The sequence below is a fragment of the Salvelinus fontinalis genome, chromosome 22, assembly GCF_029448725.1.
Source record: "Salvelinus fontinalis isolate EN_2023a chromosome 22, ASM2944872v1, whole genome shotgun sequence".
NCBI classification, from domain to species: Eukaryota; Metazoa; Chordata; class Actinopteri; order Salmoniformes; family Salmonidae; genus Salvelinus; species Salvelinus fontinalis.
Window position 1 is genome coordinate 28,757,363 of NC_074686.1, and position 22,296 is coordinate 28,779,658.

At 40.0% G+C, this 22,296-nt stretch overlaps 1 protein-coding gene across 2 annotated transcripts in view; it reads right to left on the minus strand.

Annotated features, from left to right (window-relative positions):
- Positions 1–22,296, minus strand: part of LOC129820148 (zinc finger protein 385D-like) — a 58,132-nt gene that overhangs the window by 29,585 nt on the left and 6,251 nt on the right. The window lies entirely within an intron of this gene.

Here is a 22,296-nt window from a genome sequence, read left to right on the forward strand (position 1 = left end):
CAGAGAGTTCTAATAGAAAGTCCTGAACAGAGAGTTCTAATAGAAAGTCCTGGACAGAGAGTTCTAATAAAAAGACCTGGACAGAGAGTTCTAATAGAAAGTCGTGGACAGAGAGTTCTAATAGAAAGTCGTGGACAGAGAGTTCTAATAGAAAGTCCTGGACAGAGAGTTCTAATTGAAAGTCTTGGACAGAGAGTTCTAATAGAAAGACCTGGACAGAGAGTTCTAATAGAAAGTTCTGGACAGAGAGTTCCAATTGAAAGACCTGGACAGAGATTTCTAATAGAAAGACCTGGACATAGAGTTCTAATTGAAAGTCCTGGACAGAGAGTTTTAATAGAAAGTCCTGGACAGAGAGTTCTAATAGAAAATCCTGGACACAGAGTTCTAATAGAAAGACATGGACAGAGAGTTCTAATTGAAAATCCTGGACAGAGAGTTCTAATAGAAAATCCTGGACGAAGAGTTCTAATAGAAAGACATGGACAGAGCGTTCTAATTGAAAGTCCTGGACAGAGAGTTCTAATAAAAAGACCTGGACAGAGAGTTCTAATAGAAAGTCCTGGACAGAGAGTTCTAATAGAAAGTCCTGGACAGAGAGTTCTAATAGAAAGTCCTGGACAGAGAGTTCTAATAAAAAGACCTGGACAGAGAGTTCTAATAGAAAGTCGTGGACAGAGAGTTCTAATAGAAAGTCGTGGACAGAGAGTTCTAATAGAAAGTCCTGGACAGAGAGTTCTAATTGAAAGTCTTGGACAGAGAGTTCTAATAGAAAGACCTGGACAGAGAGTTCTAATAGAAAGTCCTGGACAGAGAGTTCCAATTGAAAGACCTGGACAGAGAGTTCTAATTGAAAGACCTGGACAGAGAGTCCTAATAGAAAGTCCTGGACAGAGAGTTCTAATAGAAAATCCTGGACACAGAGTTCTAATAGAAAGACCTGGACAGAGAGTTCTAATAGAAAATCCTGGACAAAGAGTTCTAATAGAAAGACATGGACAGAGCGTTCTAATTGAAAATCCTGGACAGAGAGTTCTAATAGAAAATCCTGGACGAAGAGTTCTAATAGAAAGACATGGACAGAGCGTTCTAATAGAAAGTCCTGGACAGAGAGTTCTAATAAAAAGACCTGGACAGAGAGTTCTAATAGAAAGTCGTGGACAGAGAGTTCTAATAGAAAGTCGTGGACAGAGAGTTCTAATAGAAAGTCCTGGACAGAGAGTTCTAATTGAAAGTCTTGGACAGAGAGTTCTAATAGAAAGACCTGGACAGAGAGTTCTAATAGAAAGTCCTGGACAGAGAGTTTCAATTGAAAGACCTGGACAGAGAGTTCTAATTGAAAGACCTGGACAGAGAGTTCTAATAGAAAGTCCTGGACAGAGAGTTCTAATAGAAAATCCTGGACACAGAGTTCTAATAGAAAGACCTGGACAGAGAGTTCTAATAGAAAATCCTGGACAAAGAGTTCTAATAGAAAGACATGGACAGAGCGTTCTAATTGAAAGACCTGGACAGAGAGTTCTAATAGAAAGTCCTGGACAGAGAGTTCTAATAGAAAGTCCTGGACAGAGAGTTCTAATAGAAAGACCTGGACAGAGAGTTCTAATAAAAAGACCTGGACAGAGAGTTCTAATAAAAAGACCTGGACAGAGAGTTCTAATAGAAAGTCCTGGACAGAGAGTTCTAATAGAAAGTCCTGGACAGAGAGTTCTAATAAAAAGACCTGGACAGAGAATTCTAATAGAAAGTCCTGGACAGAGAGTTATAATTGAAAGACCTGGACAGAGAGTTCTAATAGAAAGACCTGGACAGAGAGTTCTAATTGAAAATCCTGGACAGAGAGTTCTAATAGAAAGTCCTGGACAGAGAGTTCTAATAAAAAGACCTGGACAGAGAGTTCTAATAGAAAGTCGTGGACAGAGAGTTCTAATAGAAAGTCGTGGACAGAGAGTTCTAATAGAAAGTCCTGGACAGAGAGTTCTAATTGAAAGTCTCGGACAGAGAGTTCTAATAGAAAGACCTGGACAGAGAGTTCTAATAGAAAGTCCTGGACAGAGAGTTCCAATTGAAAGACCTGGACAGAGAGTTCTAATTGAAAGACCTGGACAGAGAGTTCTAATAGAAAGTCCTGGACAGAGATTTCTAATAGAAAATCCTGGACACAGAGTTCTAATAGAAAGACCTGGACAGAGAGTTCTAATAGAAAATCCTGGACAAAGAGTTCTAATAGAAAGACATGGACAGAGCGTTCTAATTGAAAATCCTGGACAGAGAGTTCTAATAGAAAATCCTGGACGAAGAGTTCTAATAGAAAGACATGGACAGAGCGTTCTAATAGAAAGTCCTGGACAGAGAGTTCTAATAAAAAGACCTGGACAGAGAGTTCTAATAGAAAATCCTGGACACAGAGTTCTAATAGAAAGACCTGGACAGAGAGTTCTAATAGAAAATCCTGGACAAAGAGTTCTAATAGAAAGACATGGACAGAGCGTTCTAATTGAAAATCCTGGACAGAGAGTTCTAATAGAAAATCCTGGACGAAGAGTTCTAATAGAAAGACATGGACAGAGCGTTCTAATAGAAAGTCCTGGACAGAGAGTTCTAATAAAAAGACCTGGACAGAGAGTTCTAATAGAAAGTCGTGGACAGAGAGTTCTAATAGAAAGTCGTGGACAGAGAGTTCTAATAGAAAGTCCTGGACAGAGAGTTCTAATTGAAAGTCTTGGACAGAGAGTTCTAATAGAAAGACCTGGACAGAGAGTTCTAATAGAAAGTCCTGGACAGAGAGTTTCAATTGAAAGACCTGGACAGAGAGTTCTAATTGAAAGACCTGGACAGAGAGTTCTAATAGAAAGTCCTGGACAGAGAGTTCTAATAGAAAATCCTGGACACAGAGTTCTAATAGAAAGACCTGGACAGAGAGTTCTAATAGAAAATCCTGGACAAAGAGTTCTAATAGAAAGACATGGACAGAGCGTTCTAATTGAAAGACCTGGACAGAGAGTTCTAATAGAAAGTCCTGGACAGAGAGTTCTAATAGAAAGTCCTGGACAGAGAGTTCTAATAGAAAGACCTGGACAGAGAGTTCTAATAAAAAGACCTGGACAGAGAGTTCTAATAAAAAGACCTGGACAGAGAGTTCTAATAGAAAGTCCTGGACAGAGAGTTCTAATAGAAAGTCCTGGACAGAGAGTTCTAATAAAAAGACCTGGACAGAGAATTCTAATAGAAAGTCCTGGACAGAGAGTTATAATTGAAAGACCTGGACAGAGAGTTCTAATAGAAAGACCTGGACAGAGAGTTCTAATTGAAAATCCTGGACAGAGAGTTCTAATAGAAAGTCCTGGACAGAGAGTTCTAATAAAAAGACCTGGACAGAGAGTTCTAATAGAAAGTCGTGGACAGAGAGTTCTAATAGAAAGTCGTGGACAGAGAGTTCTAATAGAAAGTCCTGGACAGAGAGTTCTAATTGAAAGTCTTGGACAGAGAGTTCTAATAGAAAGACCTGGACAGAGAGTTCTAATAGAAAGTCCTGGACAGAGAGTTCCAATTGAAAGACCTGGACAGAGAGTTCTAATTGAAAGACCTGGACAGAGAGTTCTAATAGAAAGTCCTGGACAGAGATTTCTAATAGAAAATCCTGGACACAGAGTTCTAATAGAAAGACCTGGACAGAGAGTTCTAATAGAAAATCCTGGACAAAGAGTTCTAATAGAAAGACATGGACAGAGCGTTCTAATTGAAAATCCTGGACAGAGAGTTCTAATAGAAAATCCTGGACGAAGAGTTCTAATAGAAAGACATGGACAGAGCGTTCTAATAGAAAGTCCTGGACAGAGAGTTCTAATAAAAAGACCTGGACAGAGAGTTCTAATAGAAAGTCGTGGACAGAGAGTTCTAATAGAAAGTCGTGGACAGAGAGTTCTAATAGAAAGTCCTGGACAGAGAGTTCTAATTGAAAGTCTTGGACAGAGAGTTCTAATAGAAAGACCTGGACAGAGAGTTCTAATAGAAAGTCCTGGACAGAGAGTTTCAATTGAAAGACCTGGACAGAGAGTTCTAATTGAAAGACCTGGACAGAGAGTTCTAATAGAAAGTCCTGGACAGAGAGTTCTAATAGAAAATCCTGGACACAGAGTTCTAATAGAAAGACCTGGACAGAGAGTTCTAATAGAAAATCCTGGACAAAGAGTTCTAATAGAAAGACATGGACAGAGAGTTCTAATAGAAAGTCCTGGACAGAGAGTTCTAATTGAAAGTCTTGGACAGAGAGTTCTAATAGAAAGACCTGGACAGAGAGTTCTAATAGAAAGTCCTGGACAGAGAGTTCCAATTGAAAGACCTGGACAGAGAGTTCTAATTGAAAGACCTGGACAGAGAGTTCTAATAGAAAGTCCTGGACAGAGATTTCTAATAGAAAATCCTGGACACAGAGTTCTAATAGAAAGACCTGGACAGAGAGTTCTAATAGAAAATCCTGGACAAAGAGTTCTAATAGAAAGACATGGACAGAGCGTTCTAATTGAAAATCCTGGACAGAGAGTTCTAATAGAAAATCCTGGACGAAGAGTTCTAATAGAAAGACATGGACAGAGCGTTCTAATAGAAAGTCCTGGACAGAGAGTTCTAATAAAAAGACCTGGACAGAGAGTTCTAATAGAAAGTCGTGGACAGAGAGTTCTAATAGAAAGTCGTGGACAGAGAGTTCTAATAGAAAGTCCTGGACAGAGAGTTCTAATGGAAAGTCTTGGACAGAGAGTTCTAATAGAAAGACCTGGACAGAGAGTTCTAATAGAAAGTCCTGGACAGAGAGTTTCAATTGAAAGACCTGAACAGAGAGTTCTAATAGAAAGACCTGGACAGAGAGATCTAATAGAAAGTCCTGGACAGAGAGTTCTAATAGAAAGACCTGGACAGAGAGTTCTAATAAAAAGACCTGGACAGAGAGTTCTAATAGAAAGTCCTGGACAGAGAGTTCTAATAAAAAGACCTGGACAGAGAGTTCTAATAAAAAGACCTGGACAGAGAATTCTAATAGAAAGTCCTGGACAGAGAGTTCTAATAGAAAGTCCTGGACAGAGAGTTCTAATAAAAAGACCTGGACAGAGAGTTCTAATAGAAAGTCGTGGACAGAGAGTTATAATTGAAAGACCTGGACAGAGAGTTCTAATAGAAAGACCTGGACAGAGAGTTCTAATAGAAAGTCCTGGATAGGGAGTTCTAATAGAAAGACATGGACAGAGAGTTCTAATTGAAAGACCCGGACAGAGAGTTCTAATAGAAAGTCCTGGACAGAGAGTTCTAATAGAAAGTCCTGGACAGAGAGTTCTAATAGAAAGTCCTGGACAGAGAGTTCTAATAGAAAGACCTGGACAGAGAGTTCTAATAAAAAGACCTGGACAGAGAGTTCTAATAAAAAGACCTGGACAGAGAATTCTAATAGAAAGTCCTGGACAGAGAGTTATAATTGAAAGACCTGGACAGAGAGTTCTAATAGAAAGACCTGGACAGAGAGTTCTAATAGAAAGTCCTGGACAGGGAGTTCTAATAGAAAGACATGGACAGAGAGTTCTAATTGAAAGACCCGGACAGAGAGTTCTAATAGAAAGTCCTGAACAGAGAGTTCTAATAGAAAGTCCTGGACAGAGAGTTCTAATAAAAAGACCTGGACAGAGAGTTCTAATAGAAAGTCCTGGACAGAGAGTTCTAATAGAAAGTCCTGGACAGAGAGTTCTAATAGAAAGACCTGGACAGAGAGTTCTAATAGGATTTTCAATTAGAACTCTCTGTCCAGGTCTTTCTATTAGAACTCTCTGTCCAGGTCTTTCAATTATAACTCTCTGTCCAGGACTTTCTATTAGAATTCTCTGTCCAGGTCTTTTTATTAGAACTCTCTGTCCAGGACTTTCTATTAGAACTCTCTGTCCAGGACTTTCTATTAGAACTCTCTGTCCAGGTCTTTTTATTAGAACTCTCTGTCCAGGTCTTTTTATTAGAACTCTCTGTCCAGGTCTTTCTATTAGAACTCTCTGTCCAGGACTTTCTATTAGAACTCTCTGTCCAGGACTTTCTATTAGAACTCTCTGTCCAGGTCTTTCAATTAGAACGCTCTGTCCATGTCTTTCTATTAGAACTCTTTGTCCAGGATTTTCTATTAGAACTCTCTGTCCAGGTCTTTCTATTAGAACTCTGTGTCCAGGATTTTCTATTAGAACTCTCTGTCCAGGACTTTCTATTAGAACTCTCTGTCCAGGTCTTTCAATTAGAACTCTCTGTCCAGGTCTTTCAATTGAAACTCTCTGTCCAGGACTTTCTATTAGAACTCTCTGTCCAGGTCTTTCTATTAGAACTCTCTGTCCAAGACTTTCAATTAGAACTCTCTGTCCAGGACTTTCTATTAGAACTCTCTGTCCACGACTTTCTATTAGAACTCTCTGTCCACGACTTTCTATTAGAACTCTCTGTCCAGGTCTTTTTATTAGAACTCTCTGTCCAGGACTTTCTATTAGAACGCTCTGTCCATGTCTTTCTATTAGAACTCTTCGTCCAGGATTTTCTATTAGAACTCTCTGTCCAGGATTTTCAATTAGAACGCTCTGTCCATGTCTTTCTATTAGAACTCTTTGTCCAGGATTTTCTATTAGAACTCTCTGTCCAGGTCTTTCTATTAGAACTCTGTGTCCAGGATTTTCTATTAGAACTCTCTGTCCAGGACTTTCTATTAGGACTCTCTGTCCAGGTCTTTCAATTAGAACTCTCTGTCCAGGTCTTTCAATTGGAACTCTCTGTCCAGGACTTTCTATTAGAACTCTCTGTCCAGGTCTTTCTATTAGAACTCTCTGTCCAAGACTTTCAATTAGAACTCTCTGTCCAGGACTTTCTATTAGAACTCTCTGTCCACGACTTTCTATTAGAACTCTCTGTCCACGACTTTCTATTAGAACTCTCTGTCCAGGTCTTTTTATTAGAACTCTCTGTCCAGGACTTTCTATTAGAACTCTCTGTCCAGGACTTTCTATTATAACTCTCTGTCCAGGACTTTCTATTAGAACTCTCTGTCCAGGTCTTTTTATTAGAACTCTCTGTCCAGGACTTTCAATTAGAACGCTCTGTCTATGTCTTTCTATTAGAACTCTTCGTCCAGGATTTTCTATTAGAACTCTCTGTCCAGGATTTTCAATTAGAACTCTCTGTCCATGTCTTTCTATTAGAACTCTGTGTCCAGGATTTTCTATTAGAACTCTCTGTCCAGGACTTTCTATTAAAACTCTCTGTCCAGGACTTTCAATTAGAACTCTATGTCCAGGTCTTTCTATTAGAAATCTCTGTCCAGGTCTTTCAATTGGAACTCTCTGTCCAGAACTTTCTATTAGAACTCTCTGTCCAGGTCTTTCTATTAGAACTCTCTGTCCAAGACTTTCAATTAGTTCTAATAGAAAGTCCTGGACAGAGAGTTCTAATAGAAAGTCCTGGACAGAGAGTTCTAATAAAAAGACCTGGACAGAGCGTTCTAATTGAAAGACCTGGACAGAGAGTTCTAATAGAAAGTCCTGGACAGAGAGTTCTAATAGAAAGTCCTGGACAGAGAGTTCTAATAGAAAGACCTGGACAGAGAGTTCTAATAAAAAGACCTGGACAGAGAGTTCTAATAAAAAGACCTGGACAGAGAGTTCTAATAGAAAGTCCTGGACAGAGAGTTCTAATAGAAAGTCCTGGACAGAGAGTTCTAATAGAAAGTCCTGGACAGAGAGTTCTAATAGAAAGTCCTGGACAGAGAGTTCTAGATGAAAGACCTGGACAGAGATTTCTAATAGAAAGACCTGAACAGAGAGTTCTAATAGAAAGACCTGGACAGAGAATTCTAATAAAAAGACCTGGACAGAGAGTTCTAATAAAAAGACCTGGACAGAGAGTTCTAATAGAAAGTCCTGGACAGAGAGTTCTAATAGAAAGTCCTGGACAGAGAGTTCTAGATGAAAGACCTGGACAGAGATTTCTAATAGAAAGTCCTGGACAGAGAGTTCTAATAGAAAGTCCTGGACAGAGAGTTCTAATAAAAAGACCTGGACAGAGAGTTCTAATAGAAAGTCGTGGACAGAGAGTTCTAATAGAAAGTCGTGGACAGAGAGTTCTAATAGAAAGTCCTGGACAGAGAGTTCTAATTGAAAGTCTTGGACAGAGAGTTCTAATAGAAAGACCTGGACAGAGAGTTCTAATAGAAAGTCCTGGACAGAGAGTTCCAATTGAAAGACCTGGACAGAGAGTTCTAATTGAAAGACCTGGACAGAGAGTTCTAATAGAAAGTCCTGGACAGAGAGTTCTAATAGAAAATCCTGGACACAGAGTTCTAATAGAAAGACCTGGACAGAGAATTCTAATAGAAAGTCCTGGACAGAGAGTTATAATTGAAAGACCTGGACAGAGAGTTCTAATTGAAAATCCTGGACAGAGAGTTCTAATAGAAAGTCCTGGACAGAGAGTTCTAATAAAAAGACCTGGACAGAGAGTTCTAATAGAAAGTCGTGGACAGAGAGTTCTAATAGAAAGTCGTGGACAGAGAGTTCTAATAGAAAGTCCTGGACAGAGAGTTCTAATTGAAAGTCTTGGACAGAGAGTTCTAATAGAAAGACCTGGACAGAGAGTTCTAATAGAAAGTCCTGGACAGAGAGTTCCAATTGAAAGACCTGGACAGAGAGTTCTAATTGAAAGACCTGGACAGAGAGTTCTAATAGAAAGTCCTGGACAGAGATTTCTAATAGAAAATCCTGGACACAGAGTTCTAATAGAAAGACCTGGACAGAGAGTTCTAATAGAAAATCCTGGACAAAGAGTTCTAATAGAAAGACATGGACAGAGCGTTCTAATTGAAAATCCTGGACAGAGAGTTCTAATAGAAAATCCTGGACGAAGAGTTCTAATAGAAAGACATGGACAGAGCGTTCTAATAGAAAGTCCTGGACAGAGAGTTCTAATAAAAAGACCTGGACAGAGAGTTCTAATAGAAAGTCGTGGACAGAGAGTTCTAATAGAAAGTCGTGGACAGAGAGTTCTAATAGAAAGTCCTGGACAGAGAGTTCTAATTGAAAGTCTTGGACAGAGAGTTCTAATAGAAAGACCTGGACAGAGAGTTCTAATAGAAAGTCCTGGACAGAGAGTTTCAATTGAAAGACCTGGACAGAGAGTTCTAATTGAAAGACCTGGACAGAGAGTTCTAATAGAAAGTCCTGGACAGAGAGTTCTAATAGAAAATCCTGGACACAGAGTTCTAATAGAAAGACCTGGACAGAGAGTTCTAATAGAAAATCCTGGACAAAGAGTTCTAATAGAAAGACATGGACAGAGAGTTCTAATAGAAAGTCCTGGACAGAGAGTTCTAATTGAAAGTCTTGGACAGAGAGTTCTAATAGAAAGACCTGGACAGAGAGTTCTAATAGAAAGTCCTGGACAGAGAGTTCCAATTGAAAGACCTGGACAGAGAGTTCTAATTGAAAGACCTGGACAGAGAGTTCTAATAGAAAGTCCTGGACAGAGATTTCTAATAGAAAATCCTGGACACAGAGTTCTAATAGAAAGACCTGGACAGAGAGTTCTAATAGAAAATCCTGGACAAAGAGTTCTAATAGAAAGACATGGACAGAGCGTTCTAATTGAAAATCCTGGACAGAGAGTTCTAATAGAAAATCCTGGACGAAGAGTTCTAATAGAAAGACATGGACAGAGCGTTCTAATAGAAAGTCCTGGACAGAGAGTTCTAATAAAAAGACCTGGACAGAGAGTTCTAATAGAAAGTCGTGGACAGAGAGTTCTAATAGAAAGTCGTGGACAGAGAGTTCTAATAGAAGGTCCTGGACAGAGAGTTCTAATGGAAAGTCTTGGACAGAGAGTTCTAATAGAAAGACCTGGACAGAGAGTTCTAATAGAAAGTCCTGGACAGAGAGTTTCAATTGAAAGACCTGGACAGAGAGTTCTAATTGAAAGACCTGGACAGAGAGTTCTAATAGAAAGTCCTGGACAGAGAGTTCTAATAGAAAATCCTGGACACAGAGTTCTAATAGAAAGACCTGGACAGAGAGTTCTAATAGAAAATCCTGGACAAAGAGTTCTAATAGAAAGACATGGACAGAGAGTTCTAATTGAAAGACCTGGACAGAGAGTTCTAATAGAAAGTCCTGGACAGAGAGTTCTAATAGAAAGTCCTGGACAGAGAGTTCTAATAGAAAGTCCTGGACAGAGAGTTCTAATAAAAAGACCTGGACAGAGAGTTCTAATAGAAAGTCCTGGACAGAGAGTTCTAATAAAAAGACCTGGACAGAGAGTTCTAATAAAAAGACCTGGACAGAGAGTTCTAATAGAAAGTCCTGGATAGGGAGTTCTAATAGAAAGACATGGACAGAGAGTTCTAATTGAAAGACCCGGACAGAGAGTTCTAATAGAAAGTCCTGGACAGAGAGTTCTAATAGAAAGTCCTGGACAGAGAGTTCTAATAGAAAGTCCTGGACAGAGAGTTCTAATAGAAAGACCTGGACAGAGAGTTCTAATAAAAAGACCTGGACAGAGAGTTCTAATAAAAAGACCTGGACAGAGAATTCTAATAGAAAGTCCTGGACAGAGAGTTATAATTGAAAGACCTGGACAGAGAGTTCTAATAGAAAGACCTGGACAGAGAGTTCTAATAGAAAGTCCTGGACAGGGAGTTCTAATAGAAAGACATGGACAGAGAGTTCTAATTGAAAGACCCGGACAGAGAGTTCTAATAGAAAGTCCTGAACAGAGAGTTCTAATAGAAAGTCCTGGACAGAAAGTTCTAATAAAAAGACCTGGACAGAGAGTTCTAATAGAAAGTCCTGGACAGAGAGTTCTAATAGAAAGTCCTGGACAGAGAGTTCTAATAGAAAGACCTGGACAGAGAGTTCTAATAGAAATACCTGGACAGAGAGTTCTAATAGAAAGTCCTGGACAGAGAGTTATAATAGAAAGTCCTGGACAGAGAGTTCTAATAGAAAGTCCTGGACAGAGAGTTCTAATAAAAAGACCTGGACAGAGAGTTCTAATAGAAAGTCCTGGACAGAGAGTTCTAATAGAAAGTCCTGGACAGAGAGTTCTAATAGAAAGACCTGGACAGAGAGTTCTAATAGAAAGACCTGGACAGAGAGTTCTAATAGAAAGTCCTGGACAGAGAGTTCTAATAGAAAGTCCTGGACAGAGAGTTCTAATAAAAAGACCTGGACAGAGAGTTCTAATAAAAAGACCTGGACAGAGAATTCTAATAGAAAGTCCTGGACAGAGAGTTATAATTGAAAGACCTGGACAGAGAGTTCTAATAGAAAGACCTGGACAGAGAGTTCTAATAGAAAGTCCTGGACAGGGAGTTCTAATAGAAAGACATGGACAGAGAGTTCTAATTGAAAGACCCGGACAGAGAGTTCTAATAGAAAGTCCTGGACAGAGAGTTCTAATAAAAAGACCTGGACAGAGAGTTCTAATAGAAAGTCCTGGACAGAGAGTTCTAATAGAAAGTCCTGGACAGAGAGTTCTAATAGAAAGACCTGGACAGAGAGTTCTAATAGAAATACCTGGACAGAGAGTTCTAATAGAAAGTCCTGGACAGAGAGTTATAATAGAAAGTCCTGGACAGAGAGTTCTAATAGAAAGTCCTGGACAGAGAGTTCTAATAAAAAGACCTGGACAGAGAGTTCAAATAGAAAGTCCTGGACAGAGAGTTCTAATAGAAAGTCCTGGACAGAGAGTTCTAATAGAAAGACCTGGACAGAGAGTTCTAATAGAAAGTCCTGGACAGAGAGTTCTAATAGAAAATCCTGGACACAGAGTTCTAATAGAAAGACCTGGACAGAGAGTTCTAATAGAAAATCCTGGACAAAGAGTTCTAATAGAAAGACATGGACAGAGCGTTCTAATTGAAAATCCTGGACAGAGAGTTCTAATTCAAAGTCTTGGACAGAGAGTTCTAATAGAAAGACCTGGACAGAGAGTTCTAATAGAAAGTCCTGGACAGAGAGTTTCAATTGAAAGACCTGGACAGAGAGTTCTAATTGAAAGACCTGGACAGAGAGTTCTAATAGAAAGTCCTGGACAGAGAGTTCTAATAGAAAATCCTGGACACAGAGTTCTAATAGAAAGACCTGGACAGAGAGTTCTAATAGAAAATCCTGGACAAAGAGTTCTAATAGAAAGACATGGACAGAGCGTTCTAATTGAAAGACCTGGACAGAGAGTTCTAATAGAAAGACCTGGACAGAGAGTTCTAATGGAAAGTCCTGGACAGAGAGTTCTAATAGAAAATCCTGGACACAGAGTTCTAATAGAAAGACCTGGACAGAGAGTTCTAATAGAAAGTCGTGGACAGAGAGTTCTAATAGAAAGTCGTGGACAGAGAGTTCTAATAGAAAGTCCTGGACAGAGAGTTCTAATTGAAAGTCTTGGACAGAGAGTTCTAATAGAAAGACCTGGACAGAGAGTTCTAATAGAAAGTCCTGGACAGAGAGTTTCAATTGAAAGACCTGGACAGAGAGTTCTAATTGAAAGACCTGGACAGAGAGTTCTAATAGAAAGTCCTGGACAGAGAGTTCTAATAGAAAATCCTGGACACAGAGTTCTAATAGAAAGACCTGGACAGAGAGTTCTAATAGAAAATCCTGGACAAAGAGTTCTAATAGAAAGACATGGACAGAGCGTTCTAATTGAAAGACCTGGACAGAGAGTTCTAATAGAAAGTCCTGGACAGAGAGTTCTAATAGAAAGTCCTGGACAGAGAGTTCTAATAGAAAGACCTGGACAGAGAGTTCTAATAAAAAGACCTGGACAGAGAGTTCTAATAAAAAGACCTGGACAGAGAGTTCTAATAGAAAGTCCTGGACAGAGAGTTCTAATAGAAAGTCCTGGACAGAGAGTTCTAATAAAAAGACCTGGACAGAGAATTCTAATAGAAAGTCCTGGACAGAGAGTTATAATTGAAAGACCTGGACAGAGAGTTCTAATAGAAAGACCTGGACAAAGAGTTCTAATTGAAAATCCTGGACAGAGAGTTCTAATAGAAAATCCTGGACGAAGAGTTCTAATAGAAAGACATGGACAGAGCGTTCTAATTGAAAGTCCTGGACAGAGAGTTCTAATAAAAAGACCTGGACAGAGAGTTCTAATAGAAAGTCCTGGACAGAGAGTTCTAATAGCAAGTCCTGGACAGAGAGTTCTAATAGAAAGTCCTGGACAGAGAGTTCTAATAAAAAGACCTGGACAGAGAGTTCTAATAGAAAGTCGTGGACAGAGAGTTCTAATAGAAAGTCGTGGACAGAGAGTTCTAATAGAAAGTCCTGGACAGAGAGTTCTAATTGAAAGTCTTGGACAGAGAGTTCTAATAGAAAGACCTGGACAGAGAGTTCTAATAGAAAGTCCTGGACAGAGAGTTCCAATTGAAAGACCTGGACAGAGAGTTCTAATTGAAAGACCTGGACAGAGAGTTCTAATAGAAAGTCCTGGACAGAGAGTTCTAATAGAAAATCCTGGACACAGAGTTCTAATAGAAAGACCTGGACAGAGAATTCTAATAGAAAGTCCTGGACAGAGAGTTATAATTGAAAGACCTGGACAGAGAGTTCTAATAGAAAGACCTGGACAGAGAGTTCTAATAGAAAGTCCTGGACAGGGAGTTCTAATAGAAAGACATGGACAGAGAGTTCTAATTGAAAATCCTGGACACAGAGTTCTAATAGAAAGACCTGGACAGAGAGTTCTAATAGAAAATCCTGGACAAAGAGTTCTAATAGAAAGACATGGACAGAGCGTTCTAATTGAAAGACCTGGACAGAGAGTTCTAATAGAAAGACCTGGACAGAGAGTTCTAATGGAAAGTCCTGGACAGAGAGTTCTAATAGAAAATCCTGGACACAGAGTTCTAATAGAAAGACCTGGACAGAGAGTTCTAATAGAAAGTCGTGGACAGAGAGTTCTAATAGAAAGTCGTGGACAGAGAGTTCTAATAGAAAGTCCTGGACAGAGAGTTCTAATTGAAAGTCTTGGACAGAGAGTTCTAATAGAAAGACCTGGACAGAGAGTTCTAATAGAAAGTCCTGGACAGAGAGTTTCAATTGAAAGACCTGGACAGAGAGTTCTAATTGAAAGACCTGGACAGAGAGTTCTAATAGAAAGTCCTGGACAGAGAGTTCTAATAGAAAATCCTGGACACAGAGTTCTAATAGAAAGACCTGGACAGAGAGTTCTAATAGAAAATCCTGGACAAAGAGTTCTAATAGAAAGACATGGACAGAGCGTTCTAATTGAAAGACCTGGACAGAGAGTTCTAATAGAAAGTCCTGGACAGAGAGTTCTAATAGAAAGTCCTGGACAGAGAGTTCTAATAGAAAGACCTGGACAGAGAGTTCTAATAAAAAGACCTGGACAGAGAGTTCTAATAAAAAGACCTGGACAGAGAGTTCTAATAGAAAGTCCTGGACAGAGAGTTCTAATAGAAAGTCCTGGACAGAGAGTTCTAATAAAAAGACCTGGACAGAGAATTCTAATAGAAAGTCCTGGACAGAGAGTTATAATTGAAAGACCTGGACAGAGAGTTCTAATAGAAAGACCTGGACAGAGAGTTCTAATTGAAAATCCTGGACAGAGAGTTCTAATAGAAAATCCTGGACGAAGAGTTCTAATAGAAAGACATGGACAGAGCGTTCTAATTGAAAGTCCTGGACAGAGAGTTCTAATAAAAAGACCTGGACAGAGAGTTCTAATAGAAAGTCCTGGACAGAGAGTTCTAATAGAAAGTCCTGGACAGAGAGTTCTAATAGAAAGTCCTGGACAGAGAGTTCTAATAAAAAGACCTGGACAGAGAGTTCTAATAGAAAGTCGTGGACAGAGAGTTCTAATAGAAAGTCCTGGACAGAGAGTTCTAATTGAAAGTCTTGGACAGAGAGTTCTAATAGAAAGACCTGGACAGAGAGTTCTAATAGAAAGTCCTGGACAGAGAGTTCCAATTGAAAGACCTGGACAGAGAGTTCTAATTGAAAGACCTGGACAGAGAGTTCTAATAGAAAGTCCTGGACAGAGAGTTCTAATAGAAAATCCTGGACACAGAGTTCTAATAGAAAGACCTGGACAGAGAGTTCTAATAGAAAATCCTGGACAAAGAGTTCTAATAGAAAGACATGGACAGAGCGTTCTAATTGAAAATCCTGGACAGAGAGTTCTAATAGAAAATCCTGGACGAAGAGTTCTAATAGAAAGACATGGACAGAGCGTTCTAATAGAAAGTCCTGGACAGAGAGTTCTAATAAAAAGACCTGGACAGAGAGTTCTAATAGAAAGTCGTGGACAGAGAGTTCTAATAGAAAGTCGTGGACAGAGAGTTCTAATAGAAAGTCCTGGACAGAGAGTTCTAATTGAAAGTCTTGGACAGAGAGTTCTAATAGAAAGACCTGGACACAGAGTTCTAATAGAAAGTCCTGGACAGAGAGTTTCAATTGAAAGACCTGGACAAAGAGTTCTAATAGAAAGACCTGGACAGAGAGTTCTAATAGAAAGTCCTGGACAGAGAGTTCTAATAGAAAATCCTGGACACAGAGTTCTAATAGAAAGTCCTGGACAGAGAGTTCTAATAGAAAGACCTGGACAGAGAGTTCTAATAAAAAGACCTGGACAGAGCGTTCTAATTGAAAGACCTGGACAGAGAGTTCTAATAGAAAGTCCTGGACAGAGAGTTCTAATAGAAAGTCCTGGACAGAGAGTTCTAATAAAAAGACCTGGACAGAGAATTCTAATAGAAAGTCCTGGACAGAGAGTTATAATTGAAAGACCTGGACAGAGAGTTCTAATAGAAAGACCTGGACAGAGAGTTCTAATTGAAAATCCTGGACAGAGAGTTCTAATAGAAAATCCTGGACGAAGAGTTCTAATAGAAAGACATGGACAGAGCGTTCTAATTGAAAGTCCTGGACAGAGAGTTCTAATAAAAAGACCTGGACAGAGAGTTCTAATAGAAAGTCCTGGACAGAGAGTTCTAATAGAAAGTCCTGGACAGAGAGTTCTAATAGAAAGTCCTGGACAGAGAGTTCTAATAAAAAGACCTGGACAGAGAGTTCTAATAGAAAGTCGTGGACAGAGAGTTCTAATAGAAAGTCCTGGACAGAGAGTTCTAATTGAAAGTCTTGGACAGAGAGTTCTAATAGAAAGACCTGGACAGAGAGTTCTAATAGAAAGTCCTGGACAGAGAGTTCCAATTGAAAGACCTGGACAGAGAGTTCTAATTGAAAGACCTGGACAGAGAGTTCTAATAGAAAGTCCTGGACAGAGAGTTCTAATAGAAAATCCTGGACACAGAGTTCTAATAGAAAGTCCTGGACAGAGAGTTCTAATAGAAAGACCTGGACAGAGAGTTCTAATAAAAAGACCTGGACAGAGCGTTCTAATTGAAAGACCTGGACAGAGAGTTCTAATAGAAAGTCCTGGACAGAGAGTTCTAATAGAAAGTCCTGGACAGAGAGTTCTAATAAAAAGACCTGGACAGAGAATTCTAATAGAAAGTCCTGGACAGAGAGTTATAATTGAAAGACCTGGACAGAGAGTTCTAATAGAAAGACCTGGACAGAGAGTTCTAATTGAAAATCCTGGACAGAGAGTTCTAATAGAAAATCCTGGACGAAGAGTTCTAATAGAAAGACATGGACAGAGCGTTCTAATTGAAAGTCCTGGACAGAGAGTTCTAATAAAAAGACCTGGACAGAGAGTTCTAATAGAAAGTCCTGGACAGAGAGTTCTAATAGAAAGTCCTGGACAGAGAGTTCTAATAGAAAGTCCTGGACAGAGAGTTCTAATAAAAAGACCTGGACAGAGAGTTCTAATAGAAAGTCGTGGACAGAGAGTTCTAATAGAAAGTCCTGGACAGAGAGTTCTAATTGAAAGTCTTGGACAGAGAGTTCTAATAGAAAGACCTGGACAGAGAGTTCTAATAGAAAGTCCTGGACAGAGAGTTCCAATTGAAAGACCTGGACAGAGAGTTCTAATTGAAAGACCTGGACAGAGAGTTCTAATAGAAAGTCCTGGACAGAGAGTTCTAATAGAAAATCCTGGACACAGAGTTCTAATAGAAAGACCTGGACAGAGAGTTCTAATAGAAAATCCTGGACAAAGAGTTCTAATAGAAAGACATGGACAGAGCGTTCTAATTGAAAATCCTGGACAGAGAGTTCTAATAGAAAATCCTGGACGAAGAGTTCTAATAGAAAGACATGGACAGAGCGTTCTAATAGAAAGTCCTGGACAGAGAGTTCTAATAAAAAGACCTGGACAGAGAGTTCTAATAGAAAGTCGTGGACAGAGAGTTCTAATAGAAAGTCGTGGACAGAGAGTTCTAATAGAAAGTCCTGGACAGAGAGTTCTAATTGAAAGTCTTGGACAGAGAGTTCTAATAGAAAGACCTGGACAGAGAGTTCTAATAGAAAGTCCTGGACAGAGAGTTTCAATTGAAAGACCTGGACAGAGAGTTCTAATTGAAAGACCTGGACAGAGAGTTCTAATAGAAAGTCCTGGACAGAGAGTTCTAATAGAAAATCCTGGACACAGAGTTCTAATAGAAAGACCTGGACAGAGAGTTCTAATAGAAAATCCTGGACAAAGAGTTCTAATAGAAAGACATGGACAGAGCGTTCTAATTGAAAGACCTGGACAGAGAGTTCTAATAGAAAGTCCTGGACAGAGAGTTCTAATAGAAAGTCCTGGACAGAGAGTTATAATAAAAAGACCTGGACAGAGAGTTCTAATAAAAAGACCTGGACAGAGAGTTCTAATAGAAAGTCCTGGACAGAGAGTTCTAATAGAAAGTCCTGGACAGAGAGTTCTAATAAAAAGACCTGGACAGAGAATTCTAATAGAAAGTCCTGGACAGAGAGTTATAATTGAAAGACCTGGACAGAGAGTTCTAATAGAAAGACCTGGACAGAGAGTTCTAATAGAAAGTCCTGGACAGGGAGTTCTAATAGAAAGACATGGACAGAGAGTTCTAATTGAAAGACCCGGACAGAGAGTTCTAATAGAAAGACCTGGACAGAGAGTTCTAATAAAAAGACCTGGACAGAGAGTTCTAATAGAAAGTCCTGGACAGAGAGTTCTAATAGAAAGTCCTGGACAGAGAGTTCTAGATGAAAGACCTGGACAGAGATTTCTAATAGAAAGACCTGAACAGAGAGTTCTAATAGAAAGACCTGGACAGAGAATTCTAATAAAAAGACCTGGACAGAGAGTTCTAATAAAAAGACCTGGACAGAGAGTTCTAATAGAAAGTCCTGGACAGAGAGTTCTAATAGAAAGTCCTGGACAGAGAGTTCTAGATGAAAGACCTGGACAGAGATTTCTAATAGAAAGACCTGAACAGAGAGTTCTAATAGAAAGACCTGGACAGAGAGATCTAATAGAAAGTCCTGGACAGAGAGTTCTAATAGAAAGACCTGGACAGAGAGTTCTAATAAAAAGACCTGGACAGAGAGTTCTAATAGAAAGTCCTGGACAGAGAGTTCTAATAAAAAGACCTGGACAGAGAGTTCTAATAAAAAGACCTGGACAGAGAATTCTAATAGAAAGTCCTGGACAGAGAGTTATAATTGAAAGACCTGGACAGAGAGTTCTAATAGAAAGACCTGGACAGAGAGTTCTAATAGAAAGTCCTGGATAGGGAGTTCTAATAGAAAGACATGGACAGAGAGTTCTAATTGAAAGACCCGGACAGAGAGTTCTAATAGAAAGTCCTGGACAGAGAGTTCTAATAGAAAGTCCTGGACAGAGAGTTCTAATAGAAAGTCCTGGACAGAGAGTTCTAATAGAAAGACCTGGACAGAGAGTTCTAATAAAAAGACCTGGACAGAGAGTTCTAATAAAAAGACCTGGACAGAGAATTCTAATAGAAAGTCCTGGACAGAGAGTTATAATTGAAAGACCTGGACAGAGAGTTCTAATAGAAAGACCTGGACAGAGAGTTCTAATAGAAAGTCCTGGACAGGGAGTTCTAATAGAAAGACATGGACAGAGAGTTCTAATTGAAAGACCCGGACAGAGAGTTCTAATAGAAAGTCCTGAACAGAGAGTTCTAATAGAAAGTCCTGGACAGAGAGTTCTAATAAAAAGACCTGGACAGAGAGTTCTAATAGAAAGTCCTGGACAGAGAGTTCTAATAGAAAGTCCTGGACAGAGAGTTCTAATAGAAAGACCTGGACAGAGAGTTCTAATAGAAATACCTGGACAGAGAGTTCTAATAGAAAGTCCTGGACAGAGAGTTATAATAGAAAGTCCTGGACAGAGAGTTCTAATAGAAAGTCCTGGACAGAGAGTTCTAATAAAAAGACCTGGACAGAGAGTTCTAATAGAAAGTCCTGGACAGAGAGTTCTAATAGAAAGTCCTGGACAGAGAGTTCTAATAGAAAGACCTGGACAGAGAGTTCTAATAGAAAGACCTGGACAGAGAGTTCTAATAGAAAGTCCTGGACAGAGAGTTCTAATAGAAAGTCCTGGACAGAGAGTTCTAATAAAAAGACCTGGACAGAGAGTTCTAATAAAAAGACCTGGACAGAGAATTCTAATAGAAAGTCCTGGACAGAGAGTTATAATTGAAAGACCTGGACAGAGAGTTCTAATAGAAAGAGCTGGACAGAGAGTTCTAATAGAAAGTCCTGGACAGGGAGTTCTAATAGAAAGACATGGACAGAGAGTTCTAATTGAAAGACCCGGACAGAGAGTTCTAATAGAAAGTCCTGGACAGAGAGTTCTAATAAAAAGACCTGGACAGAGAGTTCTAATAGAAAGTCCTGGACAGAGAGTTCTAATAGAAAGTCCTGGACAGAGAGTTCTAATAGAAAGACCTGGACAGAGAGTTCTAATAGAAATACCTGGACAGAGAGTTCTAATAGAAAGTCCTGGACAGAGAGTTCTAATAGAAAGTCCTGGACAGAGAGTTCTAATAGAAAGTCCTGGACAGAGAGTTCTAATAAAAACACCTGGACAGAGAGTTCTAATAGAAAGTCCTGGACAGAGAGTTCTAATAGAAAGACCTGGACAGAGAGTTCTAATAAAAAGACCTGGACAGAGAGTTCTAATAGAAAGTCCTGGACAGAGAGTTCTAATAAGAACCTTGGTCTGGAAACAACAGAGTAGAGCAGCGGTTCTCTTTTCTGTTCCGTGGACAAAATTGAGGACCACCAAATCATTGTCAAAAGCTCTCCAGGGCCACCAAATCACTGTAAAAAGCTCTCCAGGGCCACCAAATCACTGTAAAAAGCTCTCCAGGGCCACCAAATCACTGTAAAAAGCTCTCCAGGGCCACCAAATCACTGTAAAAAGCTCTCCAGGGCCACCAAATCACTGTCAAAAGCTCTCCAGGGCCACCAAATCACTGTAAAAAGCTCTCCAGGGCCACCAAATCACTGTAAAAAGCTCTCCAGGGCCACCAAATCACTGTCAAAAGCTCTCCAGGGCCACCAAATCACTGTAAAAAGCTCTCCAGGGCCACCAAATCACTGTAAAAAGCTCTCCAGGGCCACCAAATCACATTAAAAAGCTCTCCAGGGCCACCAAATCACTGTCAAAAGCTCTCCAGGGCCACCAAATCACTGTCAAAAGCTCTCCAGGGCCACCAAATCACTGTCAAAAGCTCTCCAGGGTCACCAAATCACTGTAAAAAGCTCTCCAGGGCCACCAAATCACTGTCAAAAGCTCTTGAGGACCACCATTCACAGATTTGCTGAATTTTTTTACAGAAAATATATATATTTTTTCCCCTTTTTCTCCCCAATTTCATGATCACGATCTTGTATCATCGCTGCAACTCCCCAATAGGCTCGGGAGAGGCAAAGGTCGAGTTAGGCGTCCTCCGAAACATGACCCACCAAACCGTGCTTCTTAACACCAACTCGCCTAACCCGGAAGCCAGCTGCACCAATGTGTTGGAGGAAACACACAACCGAAATCAGCCTGCAGGCGCCCGGACCGCCACAAGGAGTCGCTAGAGCATGATGAACCAAGTAAAGCCCCCCCCCCCCCCCCCCCGGCCAAACCCTGTCCTAACCCGTATGACGTCACGGCAATACATTAGACAGCTGCGCCACACGGGAGGCCAAATGTAGTCCCTTTTTAGCAGTGAATGTAACAAATGAAAGGCATATTATGATTATTATTATTGTTAACAATTTACATTGTGAAAAGTAATGTAACATTGCTTATAATACCATTAATACTCCCAACTGTTATTATTTTTGGAATAAAAAAACTATAATAAACAAAAATCTGCAAAAAATAAAGAAATAATAATAATAATAATAATAATAGCAGACCACCTGCAGTACCCTGGTGGTCCGCGGAACCACTGGAGTAAAGCTCACCTCAGGATGTGTGGAGAAATCTCAAAGAATTGTGTACTACTAACTAAGAGACAACAAGAAAAACCAAAATAACAACGTTGTCACGATCGTCTTCGTGAGAGAGAGAGGACCAAGGCACAGCGTGTGCAAAATACATCTCTTTATTTTGGAAGAGAGATAAAACACGAAACGAACACTATACACAAACTAACAAAACAACAAACGACCGTGAAGCTAAATAACGTAAGTGCACAGACAAGCAACAAACGTTCAACATAGACAACACCCCACAAAAGCCTACTGCCTATGGCTGCCTTAAATATGGCTCCCAATCAGTGACAATGAATGACAGCTGTCTCTGATTGAGAACCAATCTAGGCAGCCATAGACATAACTAGACAACACTACTCTACTCTGCCCCATACACATACACCCCTAGACATTACAAAACACATACCTTCCCCATGTCACACCCTGACCTAACTAAAAAACATAAAGAAAACAAAGAATACTAAGGCCAGGGCGTGACAAACGTATGGTATGTTACGTCTGAATTTATACATCTATATTAAGAGTGATATGTTGTTTCTCTGCATTTCGGCGTTTTTAAGCGGACAGAAAATTGCACACATGGTGGGCCCATGGACGACAGAGTGTATTATTTCTCCTCAATTTTGTGATATCCAATTGGTAGTTACAGTCTTGTCCCATTGCTGCAACTCCCGTACGGACTCTGGTAAAGGCGAAGGTCGAGAGCCATGCGTCCCCCGAAACCTTGCCAAGCCGCACAGTCAGCTTGCAGACACCCAGGAGTTGCTAGAGCACCATGGGACAAGGACAACCCAGCCAGCCAAACCCTCCCCTAACCCGGACGACGCTGGGCCAAACCCTCCCCTAACCCGGACGACGCTGAACCAAACCCTCCCCTAACCCGGACGAC